The sequence below is a fragment of the Pseudophryne corroboree genome, chromosome 1, assembly GCF_028390025.1.
Source record: "Pseudophryne corroboree isolate aPseCor3 chromosome 1, aPseCor3.hap2, whole genome shotgun sequence".
NCBI classification, from domain to species: domain Eukaryota; kingdom Metazoa; phylum Chordata; class Amphibia; order Anura; family Myobatrachidae; genus Pseudophryne; species Pseudophryne corroboree.
Genome location: NC_086444.1, coordinates 733,363,891 through 733,379,257, shown reverse-complemented (window position 1 = coordinate 733,379,257; position 15,367 = coordinate 733,363,891).

Sequence of the window (15,367 nt, the reverse complement as noted above, 5' to 3'; positions counted from 1 at the left end):
GAACCCTCGGTCCCCGACACAAGGGTACACATGTTTAAGGAAAAGAAACAGATTATAAATTTTCCCACATCTCATGAATTAAATGAATTCTTTATAAAAGCAGATCCCCAAAAGAATTTATATGGCATACCCCTTCCCTAAACAGGACAGGGAGAGTTGGGAATCACCTCCTACTGTGGACAAGGCCCTGACGCGCTTGTCCAAGAAGGTGGCGCTACCGTCTCCTGACACAGCTGCCCTTAAGGACCCTGCAGATCGCAGGCAAGAAACTACCTTAAAGGGTATTTATTCTCATACGGGTGCTGTACTACGACCGACGATTGCGTCGGCATGGGTGTGTAGCGCAGTTGCAGCTTGGGCAGATGAGCTGACAGATAATTTTGATAGTATGGATAAGGATACTATATTCTTAACTATAGCCCATATAAAAGACGCAGTCTTATTTATGAGGGATGCTCAAAGAGACATTGGATTGCTGGCTTCTAGGGCCAATGCCATGTCGATCTCAGCGAGACGATCCTTATGGACTCGCCAATAGACGGGTGATGCGGATTCCAAAAAGCATATGGAAGTACTACCCTATAAGGGTGATGTATTGTTTGGGGATGGGCTGACGGACCTGGTTTCCACAGCTACAGCAGGTAAATCAAATTTTTTACCATATATTCCCCAACAGCAAAAGAAAATGCCACCCTACCAGATGCAGTCCTTTCGGTCGCACAAGTCCAGAAGAGGTCGGGGATCCTCCTTCCTTGCCAGAGGTAAGGGCAGAGGCAAAAGAGCACCTGCTTCGGCAGGCGCCCAGGTACAAAAGTCTTCCCCGGCTACTCCAAAACCCACAGCATGACGCTGGGACTCCCCTGAGGGAGTCAGCACTGGTGGGCGCACGTCTTCGACTTTTCAGCCAGGTCTGGGTCAGCTCAGACCTGAATCCCTGGGTGTTAGAAATAGTTTCCCAGGGTTACAAACTGGAATTCGAAGAGGTGCCCCCGCGCCGATTTTTTCAAGTCGGCCTTACCAGTTTCCACGTCGGAACGAGATGTAGTGTTAGCTGCAATTCAAACGCTGTGTATACAGCAAGTGATAATCAGGGTTCCCATGAACCAGCAGGGTAGAGGTTATTACTCAACCCTCTTTGTGGTCCCGAAACCGGATGGTTCGGTCAGACCTATCTTGAATCTGAAATCCCTAAACCTGTACATAAAAAGATTCAAATTCAAAATGGAATCGCTCAGAGCGATAATAGCCAATATGGAGGAGGGGGAGTTTATGGTGTCTCTGGACATAAAGGATGCGTACCTTCATGTCCCCATATATCCCTCCCATCAAGAATTCCTGAGATTCGCTGTACAGGATTGTCATTACCAATTTCAGACGTTGCCGTTTGGACTTTCCACGGCCCCGAGGATTTTCACCAAGATAATGGCGGAAATGATGGTGGTCCTGCGCAAGCATGGAGTCACAATTATCCCATACTTGGACGATCTCCTGATAAAAGCGAGATCAAGGGAGAAATTGCTGAGCAGTGTGGCGCTCTCTCTGAGAGTGCTCCAGCAACACGGTTGGATTCTAAATCTACCGAAGTCACAGTTGATTCTGACAACTCGACTACCGTTCCTAGGTATGATACTGGATACGGAACAAATGAAGGTCTTCCTCCCAATAGAGAAAGCCCAGGACATCCAGAACATGGTCAGAGACCTGCTGAAACCGAAAAGGGTGTCTGTTCACCAGTGCACTCGAGTTCTGGGAAAGATGGTGGCGGCCTACGAGGCCATTCCATTCGGAAGGTTCCATGCAAGGACTTTTCAATGGGACCTTCTGGACAAGTGGTCCGGGTCCCATCTACACTTACATCGAAAAATAACTCTGTCCCCAGGGGCCAGGGTGTCTCTCCTGTGCTCACCTACTGGAGGGTCGCAGATTCGGAATTCAGGATTGGATCCTGGTTACCACGGACGCGAGCCTCCGAGGATGGGGAGCAGTCACACAAGGAAGAAATTTTCAGGGACTTTGGTCAGACTAGGAGTCATGTCTACACATCAATGTGTTGGAACTCAGGGCCATATACAACGGCCTTCGACAAGCGGAGAGTCTTCTTCGAAACCTACCGGTTCTGATTCAGTCAGACAATGTCACAGCAGTGGCTCATGTGAACCGCCAAGGTGGGACAAGAAGCAGAGTCGCGATGGCGGAAGCCACCAGGATTCTTCGCTGGGCGGAAAATCACGTGAGCGCTCTGTCGGCTGTCTTCATTCCAGGAGTGGACAACTGGGAAGCAGATTTCCTCAGCAGACACGAGAGTGGGGACTTCATCAAGAAGTCTTTGCAGACATAATACGTCTTTGGGGAACTCCTCAAATAGACATGATGGCGTCACGCCTCAACAAAAAACTTCGGAGGTATTGTGCCAGGTCTCGGGACCCTCAGGCAGTAGCAGTAGACGCTCTGATAACACCGTGGGTGTTCAAGTTGGTCTACGTGTTTCCTCCTCTTCCTCTCATCACAAAAGTGTTGAGGATCATAAGACGAAGAAGAGTACAGACGATACTCGTTGTCCCAGACTGGCCTCGAAGGGCCTGGTACTCAGATCTACAAGAGATGCTCACGGGAGATCCCTGGCCTCTTCCGCTGAGGGAAGACCTGTTGCAACAGGAGCCCTGTGTATTTCAAGACTTACCGCGGTTACGTTTGACGGCATGGCGGTTGAACGCCGAATCCTAGCAAAAATGGGGATTCCGGAAGAGGTCATCCCTACTTTAATAAAGGCTAGGAAGGAGGTGACGGTTAAGCATTATCACCGTATCTGGCGAAAGTATGTGTCTTGGTGTGAGACCAAGAATGCACCTACGGAAGATTTTCATCTGGGTCGTTTTCTCGACTTCCTACAGACAGGAGTGGATATGGGCCTGAAATTAGGCTCTGTTAAGGTTCAGATTTCGGCCCTCTCGATTTTCTTTCAGAAGGAATTGGCTTCTCTTCCAGAAGTCCAGACGTTTGTAAAGGGAGTGCTGCACATCCAGCCCCCTTTTGTGCCTCCAGTGGCACCATGGGACCTCAACGTGGTGTTGCAGTTCCTAAAATCACACTGGTATGAACCGCTTAACAAGGTTGAGTTGAAATTTCTTACTTGGAAGGTGGTCATGTTGTTGGCCTTGGCATCGTCAAGGCGAGTATCAGAATTGGCGGCTTTGTCACACAAAAGCCCCTACTTGATTTTTCATGTGGATCGAGCTGAATTGAGGACACGTCCGCAATTTTTGCCTAAGGTGGTTTCTTCATTCCATGTGAATCAACCTATTGTGGTGCCTGTGGCTACAAGTGACCTGGAGGATTCCAGATCCCTGGACGTAGTCAGGGCCTTAAAGATTTATGTAGCCAGGACAGCTAGAATTAGGAAAACAGAGGCCCTGTTTGTCCTGTATGCGGCCAATAAGATTGGCGCACCTGCTTCGAAGCAGACTATTGCTCGCTGGATCTGTAATACGATTCAGCAGGCTCACTCTACGGCTGGATTGCCGGTGCCAAATTCGGTTAAAGCCCATTCCACTAGGAAGGTGGGCTCTTCTTGGGCGGCTGCCCGAGGCATCTCGGCATTACAACTTTGCCGAGCGGCGACTTGGTCGGGGTCAAACACTTTTGCTAAATTCTACAAGTTTGATACCCTGGCTAATGAGGACCTAGCGTTTGCTCAGTCGGTGCTGCAGAGTCATACGCACTCTCCCGCCCGATTGGATGCTTTGGTATAAACCCCATGGTCCTTACGGAGTCCCCAGCATCCTCTAGGACGTAAGAGAAAATAAGATTTTAAACCTACCGGTAAATCTATTTCTCCTAGTCCGTAGAGGATGCTGGGCGCCCGTCCCAGTGCGGAAACTCTGCAAGACTTGTATATAGTTGTTGCTTACATAAGGGTTATGTTACAGTTGGAATCGGTCTTGGACCGTTGCTGTTTTTTGTTCATACGGTTAACTGGTTATGTATGATCCAGGTTACATGGTATGATTGGTGTGGGCTGGTATGAATCTTGCCCTTGGATTTCTAAATCCTGCCTTGTAGTGTCCATCTCCTCTGGGCACAGTTCTCTAACTGAGGTCTGGAGGAGGGGCATAGAGGGAGGAGCCAGTGCACACCCATAGTCAAAGTTCTTTTAGGTGCCCTATCTCCTGCGGAGCCCGTCTATACCCCATGGTCCTTACGGGGAGTCCCCAGCATCCTCTACGGACTAGGAGAAATAGATTTACCGGTAGGTTTAAAATCTTATTTTTTTATTTTTTTTTATTTTCAGGGAGACTGCTGGCAACAGTCTCCCTGCTTCGTGGGACTTAGGGGAGAGAAGTCAGACCTACTTCTAGTGAGTTTAAAGGATCTGCTTCTTGGCTGCAGGGTCTGATCGCTAGGTACGCCTAGATGCTCGTTCCCAGAGCCGGCCGCCACCCCTTGCAGAGCCAGAAGTCAGTAGACAGGTGAGTAGAAGAAGCAAAGAAGACTTCAGTGACAGCTTCTGAGGTACCGCACAGCGATCGCACGCTGCGCGCCATGCTCCCACTACACAGCGGCACTACAGGGTGCAGGGCGCGGGGGGGGGGGGGGGGGTGCGCCCTAGGCAGCATATAAACCTCAAAGGAGACTGGCTATAGGGGACATAGTGCCCGGGCACTGTCCTAACCCCCGCCAGTGTAAATATGTATTTAAAAATAGCGGGACTGAAGCACGCCATTACGGGGGCAGAGCTTAGCCCTCACAGCTCACAACAGCGCCATTTTCTCTACAACAGGCTGCAGAGACGCTGGTCCTTCCTTCCTCACACTGCTGCATAAGTATCGGTGAAAAACGGGGGGGGGCACAGTAAATTTGGTGCAAATATGTGTGTTATAAAAGCGCTGCAGGTCTGAGGCATTGTTTAGTGTTGTCAGAACCGTTGGTGAAGCGCTGGGTTGTGAGCTGGCAAACTCTCTATGTGTCTCTCTGTCAGACTTTAGGTGGGTCTGTCCCCTATATGCCCAGTGTGTTTGTGAGTGGTGAATACACGTGTGTCGGCATGTCTGAGGTGGAGTGCTCTTCCCAGGCGGAGGCTGTATTAAGGACACAAACCGCTGTGGGAGTGACCCTGTCGGCACCGCCAACTCCTGATTGGGTAAATGTGTTGAATGCTTTGAATGCAAATGTGGCTCTTATTAATAAGAGATTGGATAAATCTGAGTCTCAGAACCAGGCATGGAAGAAATCTGTGGAGGATGTGTTGTTACAAGTCCAGATCCCCTCGGGGTCACAAAAGCGATCGTTTGCTCAGTTGGCAGATACCGACACGGACTCTGACTCCAGTGTCGACTACAGTGATACCAGATTAGATCCAAAATTGGCAAAGAGCATTCGGTACATGATTGTGGCGATAAAAGACGTATTACATATCTCGGAAGACCCTCTTGTTCCTGACAAAAGGGTCTGTATGTATAAGGGAAAGAAACGTGAGGTAACGTTTCCTCCCTCTCATGAACTGAACACTCTATTTGAAAAGGTTTGGGAAAATCCTAATAAAGGAAGCTGCGAGGGATATCGGCCTTTTGGGTTCGAAATCCAATGCCATGGCAGTCTCAGCTAGGAGAGCATTGTGGATTCATCAATGGAATGCTGATGCTGATTCTAAGAGAAATATGGAGTCTCTACCATATAAAGGTGGTGTCTTGTTTGGTGACGGCCTCGCTGATTTGGTATCTACGGCTACCGCGGGTAAATCATCCTTTTTACCTTATGTTCCTGCACAACAAAAGAGAACACACCACTATCAGATGCAGTCCTTTCGGCCCAATAAATACAAGAAAGGCAGAGGTTCTTCCTTCCTTGTTACTAGAGGAAGGGGAAAAGGTAAAAGATCACCGGCAGTGGCAGGTTCCCAGGAGCAGAGATCCTCCCCGGCTTCTGCCAAATCCACAGCATGACGCTGGGACTCCTCTGCGGGAGTCCGCACCGGTGGGGGCACGTCTCAAACTCTTCAGTCAGTTCTGGGTTCGTTCGGCCCTTGGCCCATGGGTTTCAAGACGTTCCCCCTCGACGATTTTTCAAATCGGCCTTACCAGCTTCTCTTCTGGACGGGGAGGTGGTACACGACGCAATACAAAAATTGTGTCAAAATCAGGTCATTATCAAGGTTCCCCCGTCACAACAGGGAGAAGGATTTTATTCGAGCCTATTCGTGGTCCCGAAGCCGGACGGCTCGGTCAGACCAATCCTGAATCTAAAATCCCTCAATTTCTACCTAAGAAAATTCAAATTCAAGATGGAATCTCTCCGGGCAGTGATCTCCAGTCTGGAGGAAGGGGATTTTATGGTGTCGGTGGATATAAAGGATGCCTACTTGCATGTTCCCATTTATCCTCCGCATCAGGCTTACCTGAGGTTTGCAGTTCAGGATTGTCATTACCAATTTCAAACGTTGCTGTTTGGTCTGTCCACGGCTCCGAGGGTTTTCACCAAAGTAATGGCAGAAATGATGGTTCTCCTGCGCAAGCGAGGAATCACAATTATCCCGTACTTGGATGATCTCCTGATAAAGGCGAGATCCAGGGACCAGTTACTGCAGAACATTACGATCTCCCTGACAGTTCTGCAACAACATGGTTGGCTCCTTAACTTGCCGAAATCACAGTTGGTGCCGACGACGCGGCTGTCCTTTCTGGGAATGATTCTGGACACAGAATTACAGAAAGTTTTTCTTCCAGTGGAAAAGGATCTGGAAATTCAGAACCTGGTCAAACAAATTCTGAAACCGGCAAGAGTGTCAATCCATCAATGCACTCGGTTGCTGGGGAAAATGGTGGCGGCTTACGAGGCCATTCAGTTTGGCAGATTCCATTCCAGACCAGAATCTCACTCCTGTGGTGGCTGAACAGCTCTCACCTCCTAGAGGGGCGCAGGTTCGGGATCCAGGACTGGATCCTAGTAACCACGGATGCGAGTCTCCGAAACTGGGGTGCAGTCACACAGGGGGAAAACTTCCAGGGAAGATGGTCAAGCCAAGAAACTTGTCTACACATAAACGTTCTGGAGTTAAGGGCCATTTACAATGGCCTTCTTCAAGCGGAACATCTTCTGCGCTATCTGCCCATCCTGATTCAATCGGACAATGTAACAGCAGTAGCGTACAGAATCCGCCAGGGCGGAACAAAAAGCAGAGCAGCAATGGCAGAGGCCACAAAAGTTCTCCGTTGGGCGGAAAAGCATACAAGCGCTCTGTCAGCAATCTTCATTCCAGGAGTGGACAACTGGGAAGCAGACTTCCTCAGCAGACACGATCTCCATCCAGGGGTGGGGTCTTCATCAAGAGGTCTTCACAGAAGTGACAAGTCTTTGGGGAGTTCCTCAAATAGACATGATGGCGTCTCGTCTCAACAAGAAACTTCAGAGATATTGTTCCAGGTCGCGGGACCCCTAAGCAATAGCTGTGGATGCCCTAGTAACACCATGGGTGTTTCAGTCGGTGTATGTATTTTCTCCGCTTCCTCTCATTCCGAAAGTTCTAAAGATCATAAGAAGAACAAAGGTTCAGGCGATCCTCATTGTTTCAGACTGGCCAAGGAGGGCTTGGTATCCAGATCTTCAGGAAATACTCATAGGAGATCCCTGGCCTCTTCCTCTACGAGAGGATCTGTTAAAGCAGGGGCCGTGCGTGTATCAAGACTTACCGCCGCTACGTTTGATGGCGTGGCGGTTGAACGCCGGGTCCTAGCCCGAAAGGATATTCCCTGTGAAGTCTTTCCCACACTTCTTCAGGCTAGAAAAGGGGTAACGTCTAAGCATGACCACCGTATTTGGAGAAAATATGTGTCTTGGTGTGAATCCAAGAAGGCTCCTACGGAAGAATTTCAGTTAGGACGTTTTCTCCATTTTCTACAAGCAGGTGTTGATGCGGGCTTAAAGTTGGGCTCAATTAAAGTACAGATTTCAGCCTTATCGGTTTTCTTTCAGAAACAATTGGCCTCCCTTCCACAAGTTCAGACTTTCGTGAAAGGCATTTTGCACATCCAACCTCCATTTGTGCCCCCAGTGGCACCATGGGATCTTAACGTGGTGTTGCAGTTCCTTCAATCACATTGGTTTGAACCTTTACAGAAGGTAGAGTTGAAATTTGTCACTTGGAAAGTGGTCATGCTGTTGGCCTTGGCATCCGCAAGGCGGGTATCGGAGTTAGCAGCCTTGTCTCACAAGTGCCCTTTTTTGATCTTCCATGAAGAGTTGAGGACTTGTCAACAATTTCTGCCGAAGGTGGTGTCGTCGTTCCACATGAACCAACCTATTGTGGTGCCAGTGGCTACTGACGTCTTAGTGGAGTCGAAGTCTCTCGATGTGGTCAGAGCTTTCAAAATTTATGTCGCCAGAACGGCTCAGATTAGGAAAACGGAGGCTCTGTTTGTCCTGTATGATCCCAACAAGATTAGGGCTCCTGCTTCCAAACAGACTATTGCACGCTGGATTTGTGCTACGATTCAGCGGGCTCATTCTACAGCTGGATTGCCGTTACCAAAATCGGTGAAGGCCCATTCTACCAGGAAGGTGGGAGCGTCCTGGGCGGCTGCCCGGGGGGTCTCGGCATTACAATTTTGCCGAGCAGCTACTTGGTCGGGTTCAAATACTTTTGCTAAGTTTTACAAGTTTGATACCCTGGCCGAGGAGGACCTCATGTTTGGTCAGTTGGTACTGCAGAGTCATCCGCACTCTCCCGCCCGTTCTGGAGCTTTTGTATAACCCCATGGTTCTAATGTGACCCCAGCATCCTCTAGGACGTATGAGAAAATAGGATTTTAATACCTACCGGTAAATCCTTTTCTCTTAGTCCGTAGAGGATGCTGGGCGCCCGTCCCAGTGCTTAATGTATCTGCAGTTATTAGTTTGGTTACACACAGGTTGTGTTATGGTTATAGTCAGCCTGTTGCTGACATTGTTCATGCCGTTGGCTTGAGTTCTGTTGAAGGCCATGTTGGCTGGCATGTTTGCGGTGTGAGCTGGTATGAATCTCACCTTAGTTTAACAATAATTCCTTTCCTCGAAATGTCCGTCTCCCTGGGCACAGTTTTTATAACTGGAGTCTGGAGGAGGGGCATAGAGGGAGGAGCCAGTTCACACCCATTCAAAGTCTTAAAGTGCCCATGTCTCCTGCAGATCCCGTCTATACCCCATGGTTCTTATGGTTACCCCAGCATCCTCTACGGACTAAGAGTAAAGGATTTACCGGTAGGTATAAAAATCCTATTTTTACACATTACGGCAGTGTCCCCTTTTTTACACATTACGGCAGACAGCGTCCCCTTTTTACACATTACGGCAGACGACATCCCCTTTTTTGCACATAACGGCAGACAGCGTCCCCTTTTTACACATTACGGCAGACAGCGTTCCCTTTTTACACATTATGGCAGACAGTTAGGGAAATTTACTAAGCTCCCGATTTTGACCGAGATGGTGTTTTTTCTTCAAAGTGTCATCTCGGGAATTTACTAAACTCAAATCACGGCAGTGATGAGGGCATTCGTATTTTTTTGGAACTCAAAGAAAAAAATTACGAATGAATACACCATCGGTCAAATACGCCTGTTATTTGGTAGAACTCGGTAATTTACTAAAAAGTGTAATTCACAAACACTGCCGGCAATAGCCAAACACTGCCGTGAAAAAATACAAATCGTAAAAAAGTGCTAAAATAAAACAGACCTGCTTTTTTTTACCGTGTTCTGATAGGCATGCACGGATCCATGAGATCCGTGCATGTTTATCAGTGGGAAGGGGTGGGAAAGTGTTAAATTTGTGGGGGGAAAATGCGTAGGGTCCCCCCTCCTAAGCAAAACCAGCCTCGGGCTCATTGAGCCGGTCCTGGTTGAAAAAATATGGGGGGGGAAATGACAGGGGTTCCCCCATATTTAATCAACCAGCACCGGGCTCTGCGCCTGGTCCTGGTTCCAAAAATACGGGGGACAAAAAGCGTAGGGGTCCCCCGTATTTTTGAAACCAGCACCGAGCTCCACTAGCCAGGTACATAATGCCACAGCCGGGGGACACTTTTATATTGGTCCCTGCGGCCCTGGCATTACATACCCAACTAGTCACCCCTGGCCGGGGTACCCTGGAGGAGTGGGAACCCCTTAAATCAAGGGGTCCCCCCCCTCCAGCCACCCAAGGCCCAGGGGTGAAGCACGAGGCTGTCCCCCCCATCCAAGGGCGGCGGATAGGGGGCTGATAGCCTTTTTGTCAAAATGTGAATATTGTTTTTAGTAGAAGTACTACAACTCCCAGCAAGCCTCCCCCGCAAGCTGGTACTTGGAGAACCACAAGTACCAGCATGCGGAGGAAAACCGGGCCCGCTGGTACCTGTAGTACTACTACTAAAAAAAATACCCCAATATAAACAGGAGACACACACCTTGAAAGTAAAAGTTTACTACATACATCCACACCTCCAAACATACATACTTACCTATGTTCACACGAGGGTCGGTCCTCTTCTCCATGTAGAATCCATGGGGTACCTGTGGGAAAAATTATACTCGCATAATCCAGTGTAGATCGGTCCTCTTCTGTTCTTTTTGTAATCCACGTACTTTGCAAAATAAAAAAACGGACACCCGGCCACGCACTGAAAGGGGCCCCATGTTTTCACATGGGACCCCTTTCCCTGACTGCCAGGAACCCCCCCTGACTTCTGTCTAAGAGGGTTCCTTCAGCCAATCAGGGAGCGCCACGTCGTGGCACCCCCCTGATTGGCTGTGTGCTCCTGTAGTGTCTGTCAGGCAGCACACGGCAGTGATACAATGTAGCGCCTATGCGCTCCATTGTAACCAATGGTGGGAACTTTGCGGTCAGAAATCAGGGGGGGTTCCTGGCAGTCGGGGAAAGGGGTCCCATGTGAAAACATGGGGCCCCTTTCAGTGCGTGGTCGGGTGTCCGTTTTTTTATTTTGCAAAGTACGTGGATTACAAAAAGAACAGAAGAGGACCGATCTACACTGGATTATGTGAGTATAATTTTTCCCACAGGTACCCCATGGATTCTACATGGAGAAGAGGACCGACCCTCGTGTGAACATAGGTAAGTATGTATGTTTGGAGGTGTGGATGTATGTAATAAACTTTTACTTTCAAGGTGTGTGTCTCCTGTTTTTATTGGGGTATTTTTTTAGTAGTAGTACTACAGGTACCAGCGGACTCGGTTTTCCTCCGCATGCTGGTACTTGTGGTTCTCCAAGTACCAGCTTGCGGGGGAGGCTTGCTGGGACTTGTAGTACTGCTACTAAAAACAATATTCACATTTTGACAAAAAGGCTATCAGCCCCCCATCCGCCGCCCTTGGATGGGGGGGGACAGCCTCGGGCTTCACCCCTGGCCCTTGGGTGGCTGGAGGCGGGGGACCCCTTGATTTAAGGGGTTCCCACTCCTCCAGGGTACCCCAGCCAGGGGTGACTAGTTGGGTATGTAATGCCAGGGCCGCAGGGACCAATATAAAAGTGTCCCCCGGCTGTGGCATTATGTACCTGGCTAGTGGAGCCCGGTGCTGGTTTCAAAAATACGGGGGACCCCTACGCTTTTTGTCCCCCGTATTTTTGGAACCAGGACCAGGCGCAGAGCCCGGTGCTGGTTGATTAAATATGGGGGAACCCCTGTCATTTTTTTCCCCATATTTTTTCAACCAGGACCGGCTCAAAGAGCCCGAGGCTGGTTTTGTTTAGGAGGGGGGACCCTACGCATTTTTTGGGGGGATTTTTAACAATGTTTTATTTTTTACGAATGGTGCACAATGAAGCCCAGCACGGATCTCACAGATCCGGCCGAGATTCATTGTGGTAAAGTCGGCAGTGTTTTACAATTCACTCCCGTAAAACACTGCCAAAAAATACGAATGACATCGACATCGGTAAATACGAAAATGCAGAATACGACAGCTTAGTAAATTAGTTGTAATAAATTCAAAAAGTTGCAAATTTACACTTTCGATGTCATTCGTGTTTGAACTTTAACCTCAATCGGAAAAATACGAATTTTAGTAAATTTACCCCAGTGTTTCCTTTTTTACACATTACGGCAGGGACGTGCAGTCAGGGGAGGCAGTGCCTCCCCTGTCATTAATGATTAAAATAATACAAACAGATACTTATGACACATATTCTGTGTCACAAGTATCTGCTTTAGCATTGATATTATTTTAATCATTTTTTCCTTGTAAAAAAACCTGTTTTATTTGTGTTTCAGAGGCACCGCTGTCGGTGCCTCCAGCTGTCAGTGCGAGAGAGCAGGAAGAGGGGGGCGGGGCCAAGCACTGGGCAGTGAAAGCCCGTTAAAAAATACAGCAGAAGCGGCACCTTACAGAAGTGCCGCTTTAGAATGGGGCGTGCTTTCAGCTCATATGAAAGCACGCCCCCATCACAGGCAGATGCAATTGACCAATGGCAGTGGTGGACTCTGACAGATGAGCGTCATCATCTAGGAATTTGGTTTAATTAATATGTACATATGCTGCCTCCCCTCCCCCTTTCAGCTGCTGTCTGGCCGGGAATGCAGACATGTCACAGTCTGACATGTCTGCTGCAGCAGAGCCAGCAGCAGCAGTACCTGATGCCTGCTCCCCCTCCCCCCCTACCCTCTTTGCATGGCAACTCCCTCTCCCTGGACCAGTCACCAATCTCTACTGCAGAAATACATCCCCTCCTGAGGCTCCGCCCCTCACGCCGGAGGCCTCGCACCTTTCCGGCTGTACTACGAAGATATGATTTCTCACCAGCAAGCTCCGTGGGACGAACCAGGGAAGGAATATATAGACTGCAACTGAACCTCCCACAATCAAGGGTGAGGATCTGTGGGGGGTTTGGGGTGGGGGGAGAGATAGGTGTTTGTTTTATATTACATACTATTGTTTGGGGATGGTGTAATGTAATGTGTGTGTGGGGGAGTGATATTTTGTGGGATTTGGTTTTATTTTCATCTACGCACACACACAACCAGGTGTATTCAGCAAGGAGGGGTCAGTGTGCCGTCTTCATCCGGGCCCCCTTCTCTACCCAGCGGTACAAGTAACCCCTTTCAGACCGCCTGAGGCGGGTCGCACACGGGAGCCTGATACAGGAGCTCCCAGTGTGCGACCCGCCTCAGGCCCATCGCCACCGCTGTCTGCAACCTGGTATATTGCTGGGTTGGTGACATCAGTGGTGACGCTGCGGGGGCAGCACTTGGAGATCACATGATCTCCAAGCACAGCCCGTACACACACAGTGAACGGGAAATGGATCGCATTGACCCGGCTCCCGTTCACACTGCACAGTGAGCCAGGTTGAACACGAGTTCAACCCTGCTCGCAACCAAGGTTAAAATACCAGGTCGCTTGACCCAGTATTTCAACCCTGGCACCTTTCAGACCGCACCTGAACACGGGTTATGCGCGCTCATGTACCAATAACCCGTGTTCATAGGTGGTGGTCTGAAAGGGGTATGAGTAGACTCTGGTGCTGTCCTAGAGTCCACTCACCAGCTTTTCCCAATAATCATAGTCAGCGGGTTTTTGAGGGAGGATGAGTGGTAGGCAAAAATTTATCCTAGGGCGCAGTACCACCATGCACCGGCCCCGCTCCCAGCCACGGCCCTGTACAGGTGGAGCTAGGAAGTTCTGGAGGAAGAGCAGCCCCACCACAGGGAGCAGGTTTGTTGTTTCCTCTCTCTGTTACCGGCTGCAGCGGGGGCTGGCCAGGATTTGCGCTGGAGAGTGGCGGGTACTTTAGTTTGACATGGACTAAGCTCACCGGGGACCGGGATGTACTGCTTATATTCTATGCTATACTGCCAACAGAGTGGGATAGTAATGTGCTCTCCATAGTATTTAACAGTTTCTTATATAGCGCAGCAAATTCCGTTGTCACCCACTGCTATCACCCTCTCCCTGTCACCCACTGCTGTCATCCTCTCCCTGGTGACACCCTCTCCCTTTCACCCACTGCCTCTCTCCATCACCCTTTACCTGTCACCCTCTCCCCGTCACCCACTGCCTTTCTCCGTCACCCACTGCATCTCCCCTGCATCACTGTCTCCCCATCACATCTCTCTCCTGTCACCCTCTGCCTTTCCAAGGCATCACCCTCTCCTTCGTCATACGGATACAGCATTCCCATTGAGGACTTGTTGCGTGGTCACATTCTTATTGCATGACCACACACAGTTTTCCGAGAGCACGTGTGCCTTTGGCACACGCAGGGACAGTGGCGGTAGTGGGCATGGTAGATGCTAGAACCAAGTGGGCTAAAGGACCTCTGATGTCAGGGGGAGGAGCTAGGCCGGCGGGATACTTCTTTCACTCTGCACGCCACCAACTACTCCCTTTAGTAACCTGGTGGCGAGCGGAGCGAGCCACCGTGTCCAAAGCACGGCGAATTAAGTGAGCCCAAAAGGGTACATTTTGGGTTCCCTGTTCAGCCCTGGTGACGTCAGAGGTTCTTTCTCCAACTGAGTTTTAGCCATTTTAGTGGGCATCGGCTCAGGGGAGGTAGCGGACAGTGGCTCGATGGCGGTAGGGGTCGTCGGTGGGACTCGGCGGACATTATGGCTGCAGTGCCTCACCAGCCACTGACCTCACCGCACGCCACTGCATTACGGCAGACAGCGTCCCCTTTTTTACACATTACGGCAGACAGAGTCCCCCTTTTTACACATTACGGCAGACAGAGTCCCGTTTTTTACACAGTATGGCAGCCAGTCCCCCTTTTTACACATTATGACAGCCAGTCCCCCTTTTTACACATTACGGCAGACAGTGCCCCCCTTTTTACACATTACGGCAGACAGAGTCCCGTTTTTTACACATTATGGCAGCCAGTCCCCCTTTTTACACATTATGGCAGCCAGTCCCCCTTTTTACACATTACGGCAGACAGCGCCCCCCTTTTTACACATTACGGCAGACAGAGTCCCGTTTTTTACACATTATGGCAGCCAGTCCCCCTTTTTACACATTATGGCAGCCAGTCCCCTTTTTTACACATCACGGCAGACAGCGTCCCCCTTTTTACACATTACGGCAGACAGCGTCCCCTTTTTACACATTACGGCAGAGTCACGTCCCCCTTTTTACACATTACGGCAGACAGTCCCCCTTTTTACACATTAAGATAGATAGATAGTTAGAGAGATAGATAGATAGATAGATAGATAGATAGATAGATAGATAGATAGATAGATAGATAGATAGAATAGATTAGATTATACTTACTGTCTCCGCTGGCTCAGATAGTCAGGCAGATCGGTGCAGGCAGTTAGGCAGATGATGATCCCTGGCAGGCAGGGGAGGAGGAGGGGGACTCGAGAGCCGCAGCAGTGCTATGTAATTGGTAGCGGCGCAGCTG